Source organism: Sinocyclocheilus anshuiensis, unplaced genomic scaffold (assembly GCF_001515605.1).
Source record: "Sinocyclocheilus anshuiensis isolate Anshui unplaced genomic scaffold, SAMN03320099.WGS_v1.1 scaffold160, whole genome shotgun sequence".
Taxonomy (NCBI): Eukaryota; Metazoa; Chordata; class Actinopteri; order Cypriniformes; family Cyprinidae; genus Sinocyclocheilus; species Sinocyclocheilus anshuiensis.
The window spans coordinates 1,951,450-1,962,653 of NW_015554119.1; the positions used below are offsets into that span (position 1 = coordinate 1,951,450).

The 11,204-nt window shown below is 35.1% G+C and overlaps 1 non-coding gene across 1 annotated transcript; it reads left to right on the forward strand.

Annotated features, from left to right (window-relative positions):
* Positions 1 to 2,013: 2,013 nt before the first annotated feature.
* On the forward strand, positions 2,014 to 2,085 carry trnae-uuc (transfer RNA glutamic acid (anticodon UUC)). Its single transcript has one exon. It is a non-coding gene; the product is annotated as a tRNA-Glu (tRNA).
* Positions 2,086 to 11,204: the final 9,119 nt, after the last annotated feature.

The window sequence follows — 11,204 nt, forward strand, 5'->3', positions numbered from 1 at the left end:
GTTGAGTCAGACCACCAGCTGCCTTTTCATTCTTTTTGCACATTTACAGAGATTTAGCCTTTAGCCTGATATCTGCTTATGCTAAAATACCCATGAAGTTTACAGCCCTCAACTTGAGCAGACTCCCAGAATGCAACTTAAAAAGATTATTACTAGCAAGAATTACTATATTTTTTTCTTATACTTTACGTCCTAACATAAAACTTTCCCACACCATTTGTGTTACAGACATGGATGTACGGCTGGGCTATTTTTCCAATTTTGTCAATTAATTGAAATGTATGGTTCTGCCATGATTTTATTCTTTTTATTATTAAATCGAGGAATCACGGTTTTTAATCAAAAAAAACATTATGAAACATTACAGTTAACCACTCACATGACGACATTTGTGTTATATATTTAGTCATTTTGTATTTGAATTGGGTTGACTTTTTGAGTGAAATCATTATCTGTCCTGCAGTGGCTAAGTTCATATCTCTCAGACAGGCAACAGTTCTTTAGCATTGATAAAAACAAATCTCGCTCTGTATCTTTTTCCCGTGGAGTGCCTCAAGAATCTGTTCTTGGCCCACTGGCTGTCTGGTGCAGTCTCAACAACCTGGAGCTCAACACGCTCTGATTCTGATTCTGATTCTGATTCTTCTGTTTTTAATCTACATGCTTCCCCTGGGTCAGATCATCCAGCACCATGGTCTTAATTTCCACCGTTACGCTGATGATAAGCAAGTCTATTTTACTACACAGTCCAATTCTGTTTTTCCTCTCTCTTCTTTAACATCTTGCCTACGTAATCTTAAAGTATGGATGGCTCAAAAACAGAGATTCTGTTAGTGGGCCCAAAATCCTTTGTCTCCTCTCATCTTGACTGCTCTATTAACATCAACGGAGCTATATTTCATCCTTTCCTCACTAGATGTAATATTGGTGTACTATTTGATTCCACACTATGCTTTGAACCCCATATCAACCAACTTGTCAAGTCCTGTTTTTTTTCCATCTTCCTGTTTTTTCCATCATCTATCAATATTGTCTATATACGACCCTCACTAAATTTCAAAGATGCTGAAACTGTTATTCATGGTTTTATAACTTCACACCTGGACTATTGTAACTCCTTGTTTTATGGCCTACCCAACAAAGCCCTTAATGGTTTGCAGCCAATTCAAAATTCAGCTGCTCGTGCCCTTACATTTACCAAAAAATCCAATTTGCTTGCAGTACCTAAGCTCAGACTATCTAGTGTGGGTGGCAGGGTTTTCAGCATTTCAGCTCCTAAGATCTGGAACAAACTTCCACAAAAACTCTGTGCTGTCTCTTCACTCCAGACATTTAAAACGGATCTCAAAACGCACTTATTTACAGTATGCTTTATTAATTGATTGTCTGCCTCGTGTTTCCGTGCCATGCTTGCTTTTGTTATGTATCTTGTACACTATAAGATCTTATTTGTCAGCTTATTTGTTTGATCATGTAACTGTATATTTGTATTTGTGTTCATGCTATCGATCAACTTTATGTAAAGCGTCCTTGGGTTTTTGAAAGGCGCTATATAAATAAAACATATAATTATTGTTATCTTGAATCTGTCAAAAGTTCTGGAAAAAAAAAAACGGGAAAAGAAGAGATTACATTTTTTTATCCTATCACCCAGCCCTACATAAATCATAAATGCTACCTCAAATCAGGCAGCTTGAGAGGTGCACTATTACCTTTCTAGAAGAACAGCCTTGTTTTCATCTGGCAGATGAAAAGCACTAGAAATGTCATTGACAGAGGGCCCATTCGAATATCTTAGGACCACATCAGACTTTCAGGCTCTTAAAAATACGTGTTCAGTTGTTTCTAGGGTGTTGCCCTTCCTGAGCAACTATTTAACAACACTCTCAAACTATCTAGAACATCCACTGCAACCACTCAAAGATCTTAGCAAAGGGCAAGCACCACTCACAGTTTCTTCAGAAAATGTAAAGATCTTTCAAAACAAAGATAATTAGTTAGCCAGTGACTAGTTCCCATATCGTCTAGCGGTTAGGATTCCTGGTTTTCACCCAGGCAGCCCGGGTTCGACTCCCGGTATGGGAAGTTGGGCTCCTCTTTCCCCGGGCGCCGCAGCATAAAAAATGGCTGCCCACTGCTCCGGGTGTGTGTTCACGGTGTGTGTGTTCACTGCTGTGTGTGTGCACTTTGGATGGGATAAATGCAGAGCACTAATTCCGAGTATGGGTCACCATACTTGGCCACATGTCACGTCACTCACTTTGAAATTGATAAAATCAATAAACCTCAAACATGTTCTGTATCTGCCTTATATAAGATTGCTAAAAGTGCTATTTTATGCACTATGCGGCTATTTTCTTAAGCTTAGCACTATACACAAACAGCGTTTCTGTACCTTCTCTCAATGAATTTACTCTTTTATCCCTCATACAACACTCTTTCAGCAATGCCAATAAATTCATCATCTTTTCGAATATTGCCTTTCGTGCAGTGTGTATTGTAGCTGTATATGAATGCAAACGATCTGCAAAGTTGTAAAGCCGAAAATGCACGATAAATAAAGTTATTGTCTCCCAAAAGAAAGAACTGACTCTGAACAGCCTCAACAAGTCGTCAGTAATTTGAATCCCACTTCCGTGATGGCTACACATCACGATGTAACATATTTGCATAATGCCTGCCTATGTTCTACGTTGGCTGGCCGCAAACAACTTGACCCGCCCTTGAACACTGTAGCTTGTTCATGTCGAGAAGATTCAACACAAACAAGCTACAGGGTTTGAGGGCGTTGTTTTATTTTCACTTCTGAAAGATGAGGCTGCAAAGAATCAGTGGTTAAAATTCATTTTTTTCCACTATACTGTTCGGGATTCACTAAACGCTCTTGAAAGATGGCTCAGTACCGTTTATTTGGACCAGCTGGCTCCACTGAAACACAACCCGTGAGTATGAGAAATAATAGATGTTTATATTTTCTATGAAAATACGGAACTGTGGCAATGGGCGTATCGTTTCCGACACGCGCTTTATGCAGTAGACCAATCACAACAGACTGGGCTGTCTGACCAATCAGAGCGGAGGAGGCTCACGGAAAGGAGGGGTCTAGAGAGACTAAATCTTAGAACTGCTTAAAATGCATGATATTAAATGCATATTTTGAGAAAACAAACACATTTTTTTTACCTTGCATGCATGTAAACCTCTTGTAGCAGACTCCCAAAACAATATTAGGAACCTTAAAAATGGCATCATAGGGGCACTTTAAAAGATTGCTTGTTTGGGACAAATAGTAGTGAAAATAGAAAATGCTTTGGAGAAAACATCACTAAGAAAACACATTACCAGTTTAATAGTCGATTCTCCATTAAATCATTTATAGGGCTAAGAAACAGAAGTAATTCAATGATTCGCTAACTACATTTTTAACTGATTCCCATTCCTTACTTGAACATTTATTACTTTTGAAGGAAGAAATACTTTGCAAAAAGAATTTTATTTCTTAATTAATTTACAAAGGTCTGTTGGTAAATGGTGATGAAATCATTTTAGATTTCAACAAAACTGATTTAACAAAATCCAAAATCTATTTTTGATTTTCCCAAAAAAAAAATATATATATATATATATATTAAAATAATAAAATTAAATTAAAAGGTAGCTAATGGCATTATGAAATAATAAACAGTACTTTTGCAACATTTATTAATTTTGGTTCATTTTAATTTCTAAATATACTAATACAATTAACATTCTAATAATTTTTCAACAATATTATTTTTTAACATTAATGTATACAGTTCTTCCGAAAGGAGCGTTTGCAGCAGAGAGGGGGCATAAATGCAATACAATAACTAAATAATACTTAAAAAAAATACATTTCATGCATTCATTTTTTTTCTATAAAATACTATGTATCATTACAAAACTATATTTAATATATTGATAATCATTTGGTTACTGTGGTTTTTGTTTTTTCTTAATGGAACCAGTTCTGAATAAGGACAGTTTCTCACTTCCCAATGCTAATAATTTGACTAAACTTCACTTTTCTGACAGATGATGAGCCTACAGCCTGAAGAACCATGAAAGTCACCTCAGATGTGTCTCGTCCATGTTATTTTACTGATTTGACTTCTACAGCTGCTGTGATTAGTTCATCCATCAGGTTGCCATGCATTAATCAATAAGCTCAATCCAGACCATTTATGTTCTTGTCTAGTGACCTGAGAGAACGTTATGATCCCTTTTCATCTGTAGCTTTCACTGTGGAAGAAGTCTAGACTGGTCTCTCTCATAAGAATGACAAGGGATGGGAAAAAAAAAACAAGTGTGTAATTAGTCTGTCAGGGTTATCAATCACCGTGCTGCAACAGGCTCATTTTTTATCATCAATTACCTCAAAAGCATTTGGACAATGATCAGACCCTGGCTGTCTTTCTCTAGCTGAGGCTGTCAACGGCGTTAATGGAATTTTAAATCTCCTCCGCAGGGATCCACTTAAAAGTGCAAGTCCCAATTAAGGAGAGGGTAATACGGCTAATCTCACAGGAGACCATGATCAATAACCCAGCCGAAATATGGGCCCTGCCACGGTGAAGAGCCATTTGCTCAATGGATGGATACCACCCTCAAACTCAACAGGTTTAGTTGGTATCCTGAAGACAGGGATGGACTGAGACTAAAAATATTATAAAAAATTAAAATAATTGTTTTCTATTTGAATATATTTTAAGGTGTATTTTAATTCTGTTATGGCAAAGCTGAATTTTCAGCACCATTACTCCAGTCTTCAGTGTCACATGATCCTCCATTATACTAGGCTGATTTAGTCAAGAAACATGTTTTACATGAACATATTATCGACATTGAAAATGATTGTTCTGCTTTAATATATTGTGGAAAATGTGCAAATTTTTAACTGAGCTCAGTACAACTCTGGGAGTCTCTGCAAATAACACAAACAATGCTGGCTTAAAAATCAGGTAAAACAATAAGGCACCTACTTTTTGGAGCAACCTTTGTGTTGAACTGCCTTTAGCCTTTAATAGGTATTTTCCAGTCATAAGCTTTTGTAACTGGACAAGTCAAAATCCTACTTGCCTCAGATGTATATGTACATGCTTTTCAGGGTTTTTTATTATAGATACCTAGCATTAAAACGAAGGCAATATTTCTCATTTTCATTTTGTTCGACTGTAACTAAAACTAAAATAAAAACTATATAGACATTAGACAGTTTATAAAAAGGCAAAAACTAATAAAAAATGACAAGCACAAATACTAAAGCAAAAAAAAAAAAACGAAAAAGCAAAAAATACTAAAACAAAGGCAAAAAAACTAAAACTAAAATTAAAAATATAAAAATAAAAACAATAAATGTGGTAATGTGCTAATCCATATTTAAATAATAATAATAATAATAATAATAATAATAATAGAAATACCTACTTAAGTAGGTATCAGAACAGTAGTTAACACATATTCCACCACATTAGGCTACTATATAGGTCACTTATTTGGGCGATGTACTTAAAGTTCAAATTTAACACTTCCTACTGTCATTCTGTATCACATCCTTTTAATTAAATTTGCAAAAAGGCCAAAATTAATAAGCAACATTAATGCTGAGTCAAGTATTACATTAAGAATTAAGGTTAAATCACATGGCAATAAAGTTTTGTGAGTCAGAATGGTCAGATATATAGTTCAATATAGTTCAATTATGGTGAATGCAAGATAACATTGTTAAATATACAAGCAAATACAAATTATCAATACATCACAACAAGCAGTTATGAATATTTTATGGGCGAAGTACAAGCGATCATTTCAAACCAACTCATAAGTGTGTTTACACTAAACTGAAAACATCATAAAGGTTTCAAAATGCACCATGCAACTTTTAGTATTGATGAGAGGGTCATAAATATTCTATGAGTTAAAAGAAACCCTAACGCTCGTAGCTTAAGGATCGCTTTTCAGTTGACTTGTTCTTTTCAGAGCACAATATCACATGCTTCGTCTAAGTCCATAGAGGCATCAGTTTAGACTCAGAAGGACAATCGAGGTGACTCATGAGGGAGTTTGTTTTGTCAAGAAATATAGAAACAGCCCAAACTTAGCTCGCCTCAGCCATGAAGAAAAGCCAAAGATAGAATTATAATTCATTTTTCCACTGACTCTCCTCTTCCATTTTAAATGAAATTTCGTTGACTTTCATGTTTGAGGAATCTTCTCTCCACAGAGTGCAATCAATACTACTAGACAACAACATGAATTATTGATACGCATATCCATATTTCCTCTGTCTGCACTGCCGCTGAGAGCTACGGCCTCATTATGAGGAGACTAGCATCTTTGCTATGAATGGTTCAGCGCTAGCAGGCTAAACACGGCATCTTTCGATAGATTAAGCTCCATTAAAACTACTTCAGCGTGACATGCTTTTCAAGGTGCCATCACACTGTCAAGGACACGGGCATAATGAGCCCAGACTTTATTTTCGCATTTAAAGATGCCTGCAGACAGATGAAAGGTGAGGGCCCACAGCCAGCCGTGTGGCAAAGTGCAGTTTAGCAGCACAACGAGGCCAGTCTGTCAGTCATACGTTATGCCAGACAAGATCGTTGTGTGTTAGTTTGTATTCAGAAAACTGAACACTTCTGGTTGAGATGTATGACAATGTTTTGTCCTCAATAGCACTTTGTACCCGGATAAACACATACATAGAATATACTTGAGTTCAAATCCTCCCAAAAAGTCAAAACATACAGTCAATGCGCCATTTCTACATCATTGCATATGCAAAACTTTCCAGTTTCGTTTTTTTAATCCGATCAAGTGTTTACATGTATAATTTTGGCAAAAATTACTCAAAAACTTTTTTGTTCATAAGCTCAGATCAATGAGGCCTACAATTCAATTGATTTTAAATCTACTATCTCACATTCAAATTCAAACCGCAATTCTGCACCCTGTTTGAATTCAAAGTGAATTCAAATTTCTGAACTGAAACGGAATTAAATTCTGAATGATACACAACCCTGCTAGAAAGATACAGAAGAACACATGCAAACACAGATAATGAGAGTGATGGGCTGAATCGGATGCAAAAGAACTGTTGCTTCGCCACAATAGTAGCTGTCCTGAAACATTTACATTTAGTCATTTAGCAGACGCTTTTATCCAAAGCGACTTACAAATGAGGACAATAGAAACAATCAAAACTAACAAAAGAGCAACAATATGTAAGTGCAAATGTTTTAACATTTATTAGACTTTAAAAAATTACTTATAATTTAAGTGAACTTAAAACAATCTTCACATAAACCCACTATAATAAATGTCATATTTACCTGTGCCCTTCAGCAGAAATATACAGAAATTGAAATTAAACTTATCAAACAGTAAATTCTAAATTAAATATTGATGAATCCTTAAAGCTATAAACGTTATTTTTTCCTCTTTTTTTTATTTGTCCTTTGATTAATAGACATCACAGCAGCTGGTTGTTAGGTTATTTTGGCTGCTATTTCTTTAAGAGTTGCCGCTGCTGAACGTGAAGCGGATCTGACACGCATCATATTTTCTCTCAACTCTTTTTACCTCTTCTGACCCACTTCAGGTCTAAAAGTCTCTATTAGCTGATTAACAGAGACATGTTCTTAAATGTGACTCATATAAAATATAAATATATTTTGGTAACTTCATGACTTAACTGACCACGACATTGCATGCACATAGTTTATTTCACGCTTTGATATGAAAGGATACAGGCTACAACGCGCCGGCGCCTTTGTGCGTGCAATTGAAGAGCGCGCGCTGTGAGCACAGTACCGTTTTCACACCCGTTTGACTCGCACCTGGCGCTGAAGTGAAGTGGAGCGTGCGTCTGAAACGTCTCACATTCTCAGTCGTTCTACGACTGAATAAATGCACTTCTTTGTCAAGAGAAAAAGTGACAGACGCAGCAGTTGTGATTGGGGTGGCCAACACTAGCCCAGTCCCTGCGTTAATTGCGTTAATTATTTTTAACGTGTTAAACTGAAAAAAATTATCGCCTGCGTTAACTTTGACAGAAGTAGAATTTAATAGAAAGCTAGTGTTTTTTTAAATAAAAAAAGAAGATAAATAGATAAAGTAGAATTAAAATAGAATAGAAAGTGCTAGAGTTAGAGGGACAAATAAAGATGGAACAGATGTGTTTTTAGTCGTTTCTTGAAGATGGTTAAGGACTCAGCTACTCGGATTGAGTTGGGCAGGTCATTCCACCAGGAGGGAACAGTTAATGAAAAAGTCAGTGAAAGTGATTTTGTGCCTCTTTGAGATGGATAAATAAAGCTCATTGTAAAAGACTTTGTGCTGAGTGCACTGAGAAAGATGCTGAGAAAACAAACTGCAAACACACTGACATCTCATCCATGAGTACTGCCATTTCTGAATCATTTTTTGAGACTTGAGTTGCAAACATGAAAATGTTGGAAGTTGTCATGTCCTGCGGTGTGATATGCTATACATCATTTAATATGATTTTAAACAGCTTTTTGCTGATTATTCTATAATTATTATGCATGCAGCTTTTATGAACTCATTAATTGAGAATCTACATGGAATATTTGTATTTTTAAAAATTCATGTCACCCTGCAAGACAATTTAAAATAAACTAGTGAAGGCAAAAAGACAACTAAAAATGACTAGTTAGTACACATGTTAATAATAAAAAGTTACCTACAGAAATTCCTTTAAAAAGCCGACTCCACAAAAATCATTGTATAACTAACTGCACACACACACACATATGAATACACACGGTCTAGCGTGAGTGTTTATTCCCACACTGTATTCTATCTGAAGCTCTCTATACACTGCTGGTCATTAGTAATTGTATTAATCAACACAATGTAATTAACTTCTTAGTAATGATTGTTCCATCTCGTTTAAGAGCCTTCCTCATGTTTTATTGAACAGCTAATTAGACGGAGCATTCAGTGGTTAATTAGCATGCCAGGGCTCATGTTGTTGTTGTGGGCTCCCACTGTGTGTCAAACAGAGATGTGAGAGGATTTACCAGGGGATGTTTCTAACTACTGTGGTACTGTATCTGAATGCCCTACTTCAACTTCAGCATCTGTGCTATCACATAACCACATAAAGCTTAGTGTGAGGCTCAACACAGTCTTTACAATAATTATACTGCTACATCTTCTCTATATCATTCCCTAATTACTTTCCGTTGGTATTTACATAGAATATTGAGCTTATCTATTATGCACTCCATGTATGCCACAACTTATTTCCACATTTTTAAAGATTATATAACATGTACTACAGGTATTCAGAAAACCTCAGCCATTATAACATCTTATTAAGTTTAAGTTATAATTAGAAGAAATACGAGTTTTTTTAAAAACTGTGGCATTGTTAATTATGTTAGCACCTGTCTCACAAATTGATTTATTTTTTCATCCTTTTGGATAAAGGCACTTGCTAAATTTATCATCTGTACAATTACAAAAAAAATATATAAAAATATGTAGAAGGTGGAAGCTGTCATTTGTGATTCTGTGTTTTTTTTTTACTGGTTGTACGGAGCGTTTTACATGGGATTTTTCATGGTAAATGTCAAAAATGACTCCTGATGTCAATTGATTGTGATCTCACAGATGACCTGATGTCTGGCCAGTGACTGAGAATTAGAAGCATAATATGATCATACAATAATGTGTCTGTTTTCATATCCGTCCCAACATGACTTATTATTTTAAGCTAATATTATGAGTGGAAAAGGTCACGGTTTGTCCCACAAGATTAAACACAACATGATGAAACTGAATTTTCCTTCAGTTCTTTTTTGCATTATTGTTTTTCAAAAAAAAAAAAAAAGAAAGAAAAGAAAAGGAGAGGCATCAGGAAGGAAAGGACCAAAAAACTGAAAGTCTAAAGAATGAAAAGAGCAAAAAGAGCTTCAGAAAGCATGAAAGAAAGGCCAGAAGAAAAAAAGCAAAACAAAGAGCAAAACAAAGAATCAACAGCAAGAGAAATAAAGAATCGTTAGTGTGGAAGACAAAAAAGAATGACAAAGAATCAAGAAAGTGCAAAAAAAAAAAAAAGATTCATAAAAAGAGCAAATGAATGTAAGAAAGAAAACAGCAAAATAAAGTCTTAATGAACCACAAAATAGTGAAAGAATAAGGAAAGACAATCATGAAAGAGCAAAAAAAAAAGACCAAAGAATGAGTCAAAATAGAGCAAAAGAATGAGGGACTGAATGAGAGACTAAATGAATCACGAAAGAGTGAAAGAATGAAAGAATGAGGAAAAATGAAGAGCGAAAGAATGAGAAAGGAAAGAATGAAGAGTGAAAGAATGAAGGAAAGAATCACGAAAGAGTGAAAGAATGAGGAAAAATTAAGAGCGAAAGAATGAGAAAGGAAAGAATGAAGAGTGAAAGCATGAAGGAAAGAATCAAGAAAGAGTGAAAGAATGAAGGAAAGAATCAAGAAAGAGTGAAAGAATGAAGATAAGAATCATGAAAGAAAAAGAATGAATGAATATCAAAAGAGCGAAAGAATGAGGAAAGAAAGGATGAAGAGTGAAAGAATGAGTAAATACAGAATGAAGGAAAGAATCAAGAAAGAGTAAAAGAATGAAGGAAAGAATCATGAAGAAGCGAAATAAAGAATGAATCATGAATGAGCGAATAAAGGATTCTCAAGAGCGAAAGAATGAGCAAAGAAAGATTGAAGAATGAAAGAATGAGGAAATACAGAATGAAGGAAAGAATCAAGAAAGAGTAAAAGAATGAAGGAAAGAATCATGAAGAAGCGAAATAAAGAATGAATCATGAATGAGCGAATAAAGGATTCTCAAGAGCGAAAGAATGAGCAAAGAAAGATTGAAGAATGAAAGAATGAGGAAATACAGAATGAAGGAAAGAATCAAGAAAGAGTAAAAGAATGAAGGAAAGAATCATGAAGAAGCGAAATAAAGAATGAATCATGAATGAGCGAATAAAGGATTCTCAAGAGCGAAAGAATGAGCAAAGAAAGATTGAAGAATGAAAGAATGAGGAAATACAGAATGAAGGAAAGAATCAAGAAAGAGTAAAAGAATGAAGGAAATAATCATGAAGAAGCGAAATAAAGAATGAATCATGAATCAGCGAAAAAATGAAGAAATAATGAAGATTGAAAGAATAAAGGAA